This window comes from Puccinia triticina, chromosome 14A (assembly GCF_026914185.1).
Source record: "Puccinia triticina chromosome 14A, complete sequence".
Classification (NCBI taxonomy): domain Eukaryota; kingdom Fungi; phylum Basidiomycota; class Pucciniomycetes; order Pucciniales; family Pucciniaceae; genus Puccinia; species Puccinia triticina.
This window is the reverse complement of record NC_070571.1, coordinates 1,180,272-1,192,474: the sequence shown is the minus strand read 5'-3', so window position 1 is coordinate 1,192,474 and position 12,203 is coordinate 1,180,272.

Sequence of the window (12,203 nt, the reverse complement as noted above, 5' to 3'; positions counted from 1 at the left end):
AACTTTCCATCCAAGACTCTACCGGCCCCCACGTTCGAAGAGTTTGCAATCAGAAAAGACGACCCTGGTGCACCTCTCCCACTGAATCCCGATGAACCCATCCTTGACAATGAAATCCAGCAAATTACAGCCGAAGAATTTGGCTACACGATCCAAGCCGCCGAGGAGGCTGCTAAACATCTTGCCAAACTCAAGCTCCCCCAAAGTTGGAAGAAACAGGTGGACGAACTTTCTCATTCCATCAACAGCACCAAGCGCAGTAAGTCATCTAGTTCCAGATTTCCCCCTCCCAAAACAACTTCGTGGTGAATTTCTTACTGACATCATTTTATAGCATGGGAGGAAACTGGTGAAATTCCAGATGACGAAGCCATTAAGATACGAACCGGTAAATCCAGTTCCAACTCACCAAAAACATCGAAAGGATCCAGCAAGCCCCCCAAGAAACGCGCCAGGAAAGCGAACTCCTCCAAGCCAGTCGATTTGTTGGTCAAAAAAAATAACACGTCAACACTCACCACCCCATTGCAACCGATACCACCTTCAAACTCGCCAAACCCATCCCAAATTCCGGTCTGCAAAGATTCTCGAGTTGAACATTGTACTCCCGAAGATCCTCATTCCCCAGATCTTCCCATCCAGAGCACCACCACCGATTCAGGCGACGCGGTCAACTCAATCGATCCAGGAGCTTCTCCGGCTCCTGTAATAACTTCCAATCCCCTAGAACTTGCTCCTATTGACCAAAACCCTGCACCAAAATCAACTGCCAAAGATCCCCCCAGTATTTCCCCATCGAATGCCACGGAGAACAATGATCAACAACCAGCCCTTTCCAAAAACAATCAACCTGCTGCTTCCCACCCTCACCAAAATAGCTCCACCTCAGAAACTCAAAATTCAACCAAATCAATCCCTTCTAACCAAAACCCTGGCCCAACGACCTCTTCAGGTCAACCAAATCAAACTGGCATCGGCCCACAGAACCGATTTTCCACCAACCCCCCCTCAAAATCGCCTGCTCGGCTACTTACCATTCTCAAGTCTGACGATGTGCGAATTGAAGTGGTTCGCATCCACCGCGAGTTTGATGGAGCCAAGCCTTCCTGGCAAAAGTACCAAACAACCTGGGCGTCCCTTACTCTCCTGGTCCAATTCCGAGCACAGTCAATGCAGACATCAGTTCCATCCAACCCTGAATTCCGCTTCCAACGCACCTCCTGCTCATATGCTTCGTGGATCAAAACCATAAGCTCTTTGTGCAAGTACTCCATCATTATATCATAATTCCTCTTAGAAATCATTCTACGACTAACTTTATAACCATTTATTTTATGTAGCAACAGAGTTCTTGTCACCATCTTCCAACGAACAATGGTACTGCCCTGATGTTATCGACTTTCCCCTGCTTTCTACCTTTGGAAACAAAGATATCCCTCCCCAATCCTATATATCAACAGCTGCCAAAACCCCACATCCGGAGTCAACCCTAGTCCGCTTTCTCTATCGCCTTCTACACCCTGCTCAAACTTCAATCTCTGATTGGGCCAAGCTGGTTGCAGCCTCTGTTGAACTCATGGCCAATAGTCTTTATGTCCCACCTGCACCCACCGCCGTACACGATGAAGACCAACTCATTCAAGGTGTGCAAGTACTTCAACATATCGAGGCCATCAAAAATTCTTCCTCAAGCTTTGACACTGTGGAAGACAACCCTGGCGAAGACTCTCAACCTACTCAACGTTCTCATTCCGTTGATGTTCTTCACGAATTTTGAAATTCAATTCTTGATGTCTTATCAGCATATGTTATCTTCCAAACCCATTCACTGAGCGAACCACCATTGACGGATGCGCAGAAGAAGACCAATTCACGCAACCTTTGCACGACCACTCGGAACCCATCTGGCACTGTTATTACCTCTGAAAACAAATCGTTGGACTTGGCGAACATTCGAGCTGAATCAAACCGTCAACTCCAATCATACCATCACCGCCAGAACTACCAGCCATTGATTTTCTTTGTCCTTGCTGGAGTTCGGGGCCTTTTTCTAGCGTCCAGAAACCATCGCCATGCTTCCACAATTGATTGCATGTCATTCAATCAGGCAATTACGGTAATTAAACAACACTCAACTGCGTCACACACGCCTGAGGAACCCATATGGAAGAACCTCTCAGCTTATATCGTCAAAATCTTTGCACCTGTCTTTCGCTTGCCAAACAAAATATCCCACCTTGAAAAGACACCAACTCAATATGAGATTGCTGAAGCGATCACTATGGATTTTCTTAATCACTGGCGTGAAATCCAGCCCACTTCCCCGTTTCTTATTCCTCATTCATCACATCAAATTCAAGAAAGTTGATTCTCAAAGCGTGTACATAGACAAGAGCTTATCTCTTTTTGCTAGACAAATCAATCTCTTGACTGCCTTTTTCCCAAATTTTACGTGTTTATCTTCTTGTGATTTGTACATGGGGGGAGTATTGAGCTTCTCACCCATTCACACCAAAATTCAGATATACTTTCTAACATGGTGAAATGTGGATCATATGCAAACACACTGCAGAGCCAGCTTTGGCACGCATAGAACACATGAATTGAGGAATGAAGAGATGAAAATCAGGATAAGATTTCATGAGTCATACTATCCATTGACATGCCCGTTGGAATTTTTGATACATTTATTGTGTGAGACAAAAAAGAAGTGGTGTAAAATTGAGTTAGGTCCGCTCGTGTCAATTTTTTTTGTTTTTCTTTCTTCTTAAGGCAACAGGGAGCCTCCAATCCTTCACTTTCAGCTGGAACCTCTTCTTTGGAGCACCCCTTAAGCCATATTTTGATATTTCAGATCGACCAAGTTTCACCGCACACTCGACCTAACAAAAGCTCCAAAAATCTATCAGGAAATGTCATATGTGTCACCTGAAAAATCATGATATTGAACCACACGTACACCTACAGCAAGTAAACCACCAAGACTTGGGACTCGCGATGCCATGCCCCCAAACCAAATGGAATTGCCAGCGCTAATTGTCTGAAAAGTTTGAAGTGCCTGACGAGTGAGTGAAGTCAGTTTGATACAGCCAGATTGGGACTGAAAAAGGACATTGAATAGACATTTTTTAAGCGTATAATTTCTCCTCTGAAACTATTTATTAATTCTAGAGGGAAATTCATACCTGCTTCATGGTCCCATCAACTACCTTAATGTGAGTCACACACTCCCGAATTGGATGCCACTCCACCTTTGCCACTCGAGCCATCCCAAATACTTGTGCATTTTCATATTCGTATAATCCGGGAAGTTGCCCCTGGTGTACATACCAGTCTAACATCTCTACTTTAATTGTTGGTTGGTCTGAATCAGGACATATGGTTAATTTTCCGCAAAAGAATACCTGGCTAGAACTATCATTGGGGATGGGATGATTAGCTGCATCCAACGACTTGAGAACAATGTGATATTCTTGATAGCTATTGTTGCGGTAGGGAAGATGAAATAAGGCTATAGGGGTTTGCATATGAATCTCTAGCCCATCACTGTGTATACTACGCTTGTTTGAAAGAAGTACATTTGCTGCGATTTCAATCATTCTGTTGATAAATTGAGCTGATTAATATGAGAGCTAGTGAAGTGCTCGGGGACACCAAGAGCAAGGGAGGTATGAGAAAAAACAGACCCAACCACCTCAAGGGTTGATTCATCTTATGGCCCACATGTGTGATGGGTCTGGCAGTGATCCTTTTCGGTGGTTTGAGCCAACAAAGGCAACACTTCTTCTCAGGCCTTCATGAATTTTTTAACATTAAAGATTAATTGCGGGGACACCATTACATACGGTAGTTACTTTAGTGGTATTCACAGGTGCCTTTGTCCTTCACCGTTGGTAGTTGGACCACCCCTTACAATCACCGTGGGTTTGGTCCTGAGGGTGTTTGTTTGTTTGTCTGTTTGTTTGTTTGTTTGAATTCGTTTTCAGCAATCCCCTTGTGAATTTATTCCCTTTCACTCTTCTATTTGGACACACTTGGTCCCTTTCAGGCCTGACAACATGCCAGTGTCACTGCGATGTACGCGCGTACATGGTAGTGACATGAGTAGTCTTCTGCTTCTTGTCCCCTCCTCTGACCACAGACATGGGACCAATGCCCTATAATAAAGACTAACCAAATTGTATAAATTTATGCATTGTATCTGGCCCAACAAAAAAGGCAACAGTACCAAATGTTTTTGTTGTCAATGGCATTGGTCCCAATCCCGTTGGAGACCCCAGTCCCTGGCTTCTGCCAAGCTCTGATCCAAACATTCAATCTATAGTAAAAAAACTTCTCCATAATTCATTATCTTCTGAAAATTGTGTTGACAAAATTCCAACCTTGTAATTAAGTTGCATCTCAAAGAAAATTTCACAAGTGTTCAAACTAAATCTTGGAAGTAAAATTAGATTATTTGTTTTCTGAATGCTTCTCTGAAGGCATACGAATAGAAATTTGGATGGAAATCACCTATCTTTGATGCATCCACAACACTTACAATATTTCAAGATATTTATCAACCCATTTTATTAGTGGTTGCATTTCTTCAATGTAAAGTGCGATGTAGGTCTTTCCTGCAGATCCTAGTTGTGTCCTGCATTCCGATTCTGTGAGACTTTTTACATGTGGTGCACCTGACCAAAAATAATCCGCCGCCAGCAGAAATTGTTAATATTATCATCTCCCCCACATTAGAACAACTAAACTGGCCTTCAAATTACGTTGAATTTTATCACCATGGTTATGTCTCAAGGCTCAATGTATCCACCCAATTCCACCTCATCTCCTGGTCCGAACCCTCCACAGTTGAAATCATCCAGCCCAGGTTCACTAATTATGCGCATTGGGGGGGGGGGGTGATGAGAAATAGGCAATTGCTTGGCATCAGTCATTACTCTTTTAACTTTGGCTGTTGATTTTAATACCCAGAAAGATAGCACAGATGTTTTCGCCCCAGATCAACAGCCACAAGAAATCTGTCAGATGAGTTGTCCCAATCCAAAAAAGATGGCTTGTGATTGGTACTGTCCCGGCTATGAATACACTTTCATCTCTTTCTTTTTTGAAGACCCGGAAAAAGCTCTCCAGACTGTGGAATCCACTGTCTGCATCCAGAAAATAACATTGTGAAGTCATTTTTGCGGGTGAGGAGAAGGGTTCCTTGCAAGCACGTTTGTGTTGTAGCAGGCGTAAAGACAAACCCCCTGGGTATGTTAAAAAGGCTTATTTCAAAAATATGTCACATTTCCAGAGGATAAAAGATAAACTGAGCACAACAAGACAAAATCTGACTCCAGAAGCCAATCACATCAAAGTTACTATCAGGTTGGTTAAGTTTGAAAAAGCAGTTTTTCAAAAGGGAAAGCATGATTTGTTTTTCCGTTTTGTTTTTGAATGGGTCATTTGGGTGAAAAATAACTCATGGCTAGTGTGAAAACCTGGCTCAGGAGCCATCTACCCAAATCTTGAGTTCATGTCTTTATTTTTGTTAATTCTTTGCATTGTCTCATATCATACTCAAATCACAAGTCGTCCCTTGGTACCACTTGTTATACATACACAGATGGCTTCTCAAATACTGTGTGAACAGCTCTCCCCCTCATACACCGCTCATCCATGGCTCCTCAGAAGCATGATCCATTTCTATCATTCAAATCATCAACCACTTGTCCTCCCATGGCATTCATATGGCATTTTACCTCCAAGGCTGATCTCAGATTCATGTGAAGGCAACCTAGTTTTGTCTTGAGATGTCTATTTTGATGTCACTGTGTTGTACGCGCGTACATAGTGGTGACAATACTCATCCTTTTTCCCACATCTCCATTGATGTCATTGAATATTTGTACCGCTGTTCTGCTCCCCAAATCCACTTGCCCCCACACTCACAAAGTTTATTTTTAGAAAGGTTATCAGATTGAAAGCAGTTGATGCAGAGATAACTCGTTGCCCTTCTGCTGAGCTTCTGAATGAATACACCCATCACATGACGTTTTGCTACATATATGTATTAATTAAGTTTACTCCGGTGGATTTCTCTTTTGAATTATCCATAGTATATATAGCTCGAAGCTTTGATTTCAACTTTTAAACCAACTTAATTTTTGTTATAACTTCACCTTTAATCAATCTCTCACCACTTGGGTATTCACGTCTTCTCTCATGCCAGAGTAAATTGAACTTTCCACCACTCATAACATACCGCTTCTAGACCTCATTTCATCAATCAGAACACTCTGATGTCGATGATGATTATTAAATGAAGCTGGATTTACTGTTCAAGTGGTTGTTTAGTTTTTTTCTCCCGTACATATCACTCAGACCTATATGCATCACTCAGGCTTATTGAGAATTCCCTCGCCTCATTGAATGCTGACCTGGCTGCACTGCCTTGCATGTATTCAATTCTAGTTGCTATTTCAGTTTAATTTGGCCTGTTATTGATGAGAGCGCTGTGCTCATCATGGGATGTGCCAAATCTTGTCATGTATGTATTTCAATGTGTTGATACATTTTGCATCAAAATAAGCAAAAAAATTCACACACGTAGGGAGTACAGGCAGCTGTCCACATTTGAACAAAATATGGTTCGTGTGCTGAGATTCTTTCAAAGTTTTTGTGTGCTTGTTTCAGACTGGCACGTGTGGGAATTGATGTGTGTTCCTGCCCACCATGTCCGGTCGGACCCAGCTGTCTTGCTTTGTGTTTGAAAATCCGAGCTTGCTGTTTCACTGTGAAACCCTCACCCGTTGCCCTTGAGACCAACTCCAAGACTCCATTCATCAAGAATTGCACACACCTTGCCACTCAGTTTCTATCCACTCGCCATCACCTTGCCAATCGCCCCTGGACAAACACTCGCCATCACCTCGCCAATTGCCCCTGAACATACACTCGCCATCACCTCGCCAATCTCCCCTGAAAAAAACCAGCATGCCCGAATCGCAACTTGCCAGCAGCAGCGATAACTCGATAGGAGCGAATGCCAGCACAAGCCCCGCAGCTGTCTTCATCTCTCTCAATGCTGATTTCTCCGCTCGATCGCGCGATTCAATGGCAAGTACCTCTATCTATGTTGTTGAAGCGATCTGTTGTTGATAAATAACTGATTGGTAATTGTTCGTCCACTCCATTTGGATCATTGAATCTTTTTATAGGCCAATTGATCATGTGTTGAGTCTCGGATCAACAACTGTGAGCTCTGGCGCGACCAACTTCAGCAGAAAATGCAGACTGATCTGATTAAACCCCGTTCCTGCCTGTGTTAGCGATAGCTCCCCCAGAATCAACCAATCAATCCAGCTCGGTGGATATTGTCCGCTTGGATCAGACAGACCAATCTACCTCGGTCAGTTCATTAATTCCAACTCTTTGCTACCTGAATCAGCAATTACTCATTGCCACTCCTTTCAATTTTATGAATAGATATCAATGGGTCAGGATGCTCAAAATGCTGTTAAAGATTGGCCTGAGGGTAGTGAGTCCTGCCAAGTAGTAAACAAACAACATACCTGTTGTTTTCTGACCAATTTTTTTTGGTTATGTATATGCTGGCTCAACAGCATCAACGGAACAAAGTTGGATAGAAAAATACATCGCCTGCGAGGATCATCGCCAATTGATCCATCATCCCCTGCGATACACCTGGGCAACCAGACAGACAATTCGGAACGAGAAGGTTTCCGTGAAGCCACCATTCCCCCGTGTTGGCTCGGCCACCACCACTCACTTTTCTCTCATGGCTCCACCTACAATGTTTTCCTTTGGTGGTTCTTTCAATGGTTGTTTGCAGCAAGATCTCTTCTCCTTTTCTCCTGATCCTCAATGTCCCGAATTGCACCTCACAGTCTCTGTTCTCAACACACGCGGCTCCAAACCGGCACCTCGCTCTGATGCCGTTTTGGCTGCAAACAATGGCCAGCTTTTTCTTTGGGGTGGCCAGCTCTCCTCAGAGGGCCTCGCCAAGCAAGACACGAATCTCTATGTACTTAAGCTGTCTACACATTCCTGGACTCGCTCAGAAACGTCGGGCCCCTCTCCCCATGCTGTGGCTGGCTCAACTGCTACACTATTCGAGGATTTTCTTTACCTCTTCGCTGGTGAAAACCTTGATGGCTCCATCAATGGCGACCTTTGGCGAATAGGTGTGGATTGGGATACATGTAAGCCATCATCTGTCTATAATCATGCGCCTGGTACCCAGTAGAGTTGATTTTTGCAATTTGATTTATATGTACAACAACCCAGCTCCATCACCTCTTTACTGGCATTGTTACTCGTTTGCACAGGACCTGAAACTACCTCCTGCTTGTACCAGGCACTCAGCAGTACAGTACAGGAAATCCTGGATCATCTTTGGCGGCACAAGCGGTATGGATCTACTCAACGATCTCTGGGAGTACTCTTTTGAAAATCAAGAGTGGAAGCCTATCTCTTGCTCCGGTTTAATCCCAGCTCCTCGCAAACTGCATTCGGCAACCCGAATTGAAGACTACATGTACGTTCTTGGTGGTACTGGCGATGATGGTGCCATACTCCACGACATGTATGCTCTAAACCTAAAATGTTTGTGTTTATTTCCTTGCTTCTCTCTCCAATTGATCTTTTTGTATGACTCACTTCCAACAAATTTTTCAGCTCATGTTTGGTATGCTTTGCCGGTCGGTGGCCTTGAGCAAATCATCAATTGTGGCCAGCTCTTAGCTTCTTGGAACGAATCCATCTACGTTTGGGGTGGTCAGGCAACGAATCTGGGAAAGCTCAGCAATACTTCACTTTACCACACTCTCAACATCCCCGTGAATCCTACCTCCACCAGTAAACCTCTCTCGCCAATATTCTCCTTGCTTGCAAAAGAGGAATATCCAACCAATCCATTTGTGTATGTCCTTTCTTCCCTTTGTGCACTTCCTTCTTCCCTTGTCAGTGGTATTGCGTAGGAGTAGTGCAGTTGGTGAAACCATCATTTTCGCCACGGCTACTCCTACAATATGCTATCTGATTGAGGGAAAGTTATTCGGGTGCAAGCAGAAGAGTGTTGGCCAAACCATCATTTTGGCCGCGCTCATGCTGCTGGCTGCACCCCCATCGCACCACTCTCAACACTGAAATTAAGTGTGGTTTGCTACTGATTTTTCTTATTTGCCTCCTATTCATAGGCCCCACCGCCGAATTCGACCGCAGAAACAAATGAAACACCATGAGAAAGCGCGAGAAAAACGAGAAGCACCGCTTTGTCTTCCTAACCAGCATCACCACATCTACCATCGTGTTATTGAAAAATCTCGTCAACATGATCCGTGCCCTTCCGAACTTTTCACAAGCCAGAAGACCATCAAGGAAGAATACTACTCGCTCACACATGGTGTTTGCATTGTTGCGCCCGAGGACCTCCCCCCATTCTGCATGGCCGCCTGGTATCCTTTCGAGACAATGGCCGCCAATGAGAAGAAAGGGTGGGAAAGATTTGTCTTGCACCTTCTCAGCCAAATCGACTATGTAGCCGAAGTCAAAACAAACGGCCCACAGAAAGGTGGAACCTTGTGGGGTGATGGTTGGCGTAAGTGCTCCAAGAACACTGAGCACTTTGGAAGGTTTTGTGCTGTTGAAATGCTGCGGAAACAAATGCGCCTGCTCAGATTCGACCCCGATGACCAGAAGGCCCGTTTACTCGAAGCTGGCAAATGGCTCTCAGACCACTTGAAAGCCTTTGCACCCACTGTGCACGAAAACTATCACGAAACCCTAACAATCAACCAATATCCTTTGATGAATCACATAGAATTTGGCGAACCTTACACATCTTCCGACTTTGCCTCTTTCCTCACTTTCACTATGTATGACTTCTACAATCTCCCACACAACGGCAACGACGTCAACGACTGGACCTTGGTGGGTTGGATCCCAATCTTCAATCCTCAAAACGGCGACAATCCTCAAATCTTAGCCGATGAAGGGTTTGATATGATTGGTGGGCAGTTTACTTTTCGTGATTTTCAAGTGTGTTTGGACTTGAATAAGACACTGGGTGTTACCCTCTGTGTGTTCCGCTCCCAAGATTATCGTCACCAAACTCTCTCTGGCTGTTCCCCGTCTGGCATGTACACCAGACTTGGATTTTCTTGTCAAATAAACGAAAGAATGGCAAAAGCTATCACTGCTTATATTCAAGGGCTTTATGAAAAAAAATTAAAAATAGGTGGTCTGAATGATCAAATTGAAGAAGCAAATGCTCCTCCCAAAAAAAGAAAGACCTAGTTGTATTTAGTTGGCATGTTTTCTCTTTATCTACCAGAATCACCAACCATTAAACTCAGTTGTTTATCTCTTGCAGTGAAAAAGATTATTCATTTTGTTCCATTCAACTAAAATTCACTTCATTGGAGAAAGACCTGATATGTTATTCTCACTCATGGTGTGTTGAAGTATCTAATTATCCCTAAAATTCCTCTATTTCTCCCAAACTAAAATTCTGTGTAGGTAAATGGGAAATTACAAAGTTATACGTAGCAAAAGCCTGATATTTATAAGAATTACAATTCTGAGGCACTGGTACATCCAATTCATACCACAGTGCTCCTTTTCCTGTTGGTTGCAATTTTAATCTTTATTATATTTCACATTGGAAATGGATCCTTGGTTGCCAGAACATGACAGTGACTAATTTACATGAAAATCATCAAGCCTTCTGCTTGAAATGTGCTGCCATGGAAATTTCCCATTGCTATTTAAATTTCAGAATCAAATCAAACCTGAGAAACTCATTGTGCCAAAAACCTTCTCTCATTTTGTGTTGAAATCATAATTAAATCATTGTAATTTTGAGTTTGGGGGTACATTGGGTAGTTTTAACACCAATCAAATAGTTTTTCAGTTTTAATCCAGTCTGTTGAAGATGCTTTCCTGAATTTATGTTTTGTATGGAAATTTGAAAAAGGAAACTGCCAAAAATTGGTGGTATTTTTTTCTCACTGGGCCATGCAGCAGATTCTGACAGTGTTTCAGCGATATATCTATTTCAACCAAAATCATTTTTGGTTGAATTGGCCACTTGTGAATTGCGCTCCCAAATAATTGGGATTGAAGTTTGATTGGAGCATTTTACACAGCTTCTTTTTTATGGCCTGTTGCACATACTGAATCATTATAAATAAAATTATATGACTGTAGTCTTTATGTATCATCTGAATTTTATTTTTCTCTTAAATTCTACTTATATTTCAATTGCAGCCAATTTGTGATTCTTGATCAGTTTAGGTTCTAGTTTACTTCGGCAAGAATCTTATAACACTATTGCTATAAGTTGTGGATCAGCTCAGAAGTAATTCAAGAGTAGCTCCAATTGTGTTTTGGTGGATCCCAGTTGATATCCAAATGAATTCCAGAGGAGTTCTGGAGGATTTCATGTTGAGTTCCACATGGATTTTGGGTAATTTCTGGAGGATTTTGGCCAAAGTTCCAAATAAGTTCCACAACAGTTCCAGAATTTATCCTCATATTTCATACTATGATTACTCAAGGCATCCAGCACAGTTACAGAAAAAGGGTATGGTATGGCACTCTCTGGAGAGTGCGTCAAAGTCTCCCCTGGTGTAAATTTAATCATTGCCTCCCCTCTCCCATATTTATCCAGAGCATGCACCCAGCCCTTAAAAATAAAAATGGTGATGTCCTTTCCAAAATTGATACAATCAAAGATAAGCTCCTTGCAATGAACCCTGCGCAGCTTGACTTTCAATTGGCCGCCATCAACCGTATTCTTGAAGGCACAGGCATGGTTATTGACGTCAAGCTGCCTACTGAGGCATAAAATAACCGTGGAAGACCCAAAGGCGCAACAAAAAACAAACAGAAGACCACTCTCCCGGACGCATCCGCTTTTGAAGACGTCAAGAAGAAGTGGAAGAATGAAGAAATTCAGAGCAAGAAAATCAAGAAGCAAAAAGTTAAGGACTTGAAGGCTGCCAAGAAGAAAAAGAAGGCTGATGAAAAGAAAGAAAAAGAACAAGAAGAAGAGAAGCTTGAAGATAGAAAACCAGAGAGGGGACAACCGCTTATCAAAAAACCCGTTGCAGAAGAACGGGCCAAGAAGAGGGTCCTCCCAGCGCGCAAAGGAATATCAGCCCCACCAAAAGAACCTCAAGAATTGCTGCTGCTGCCGA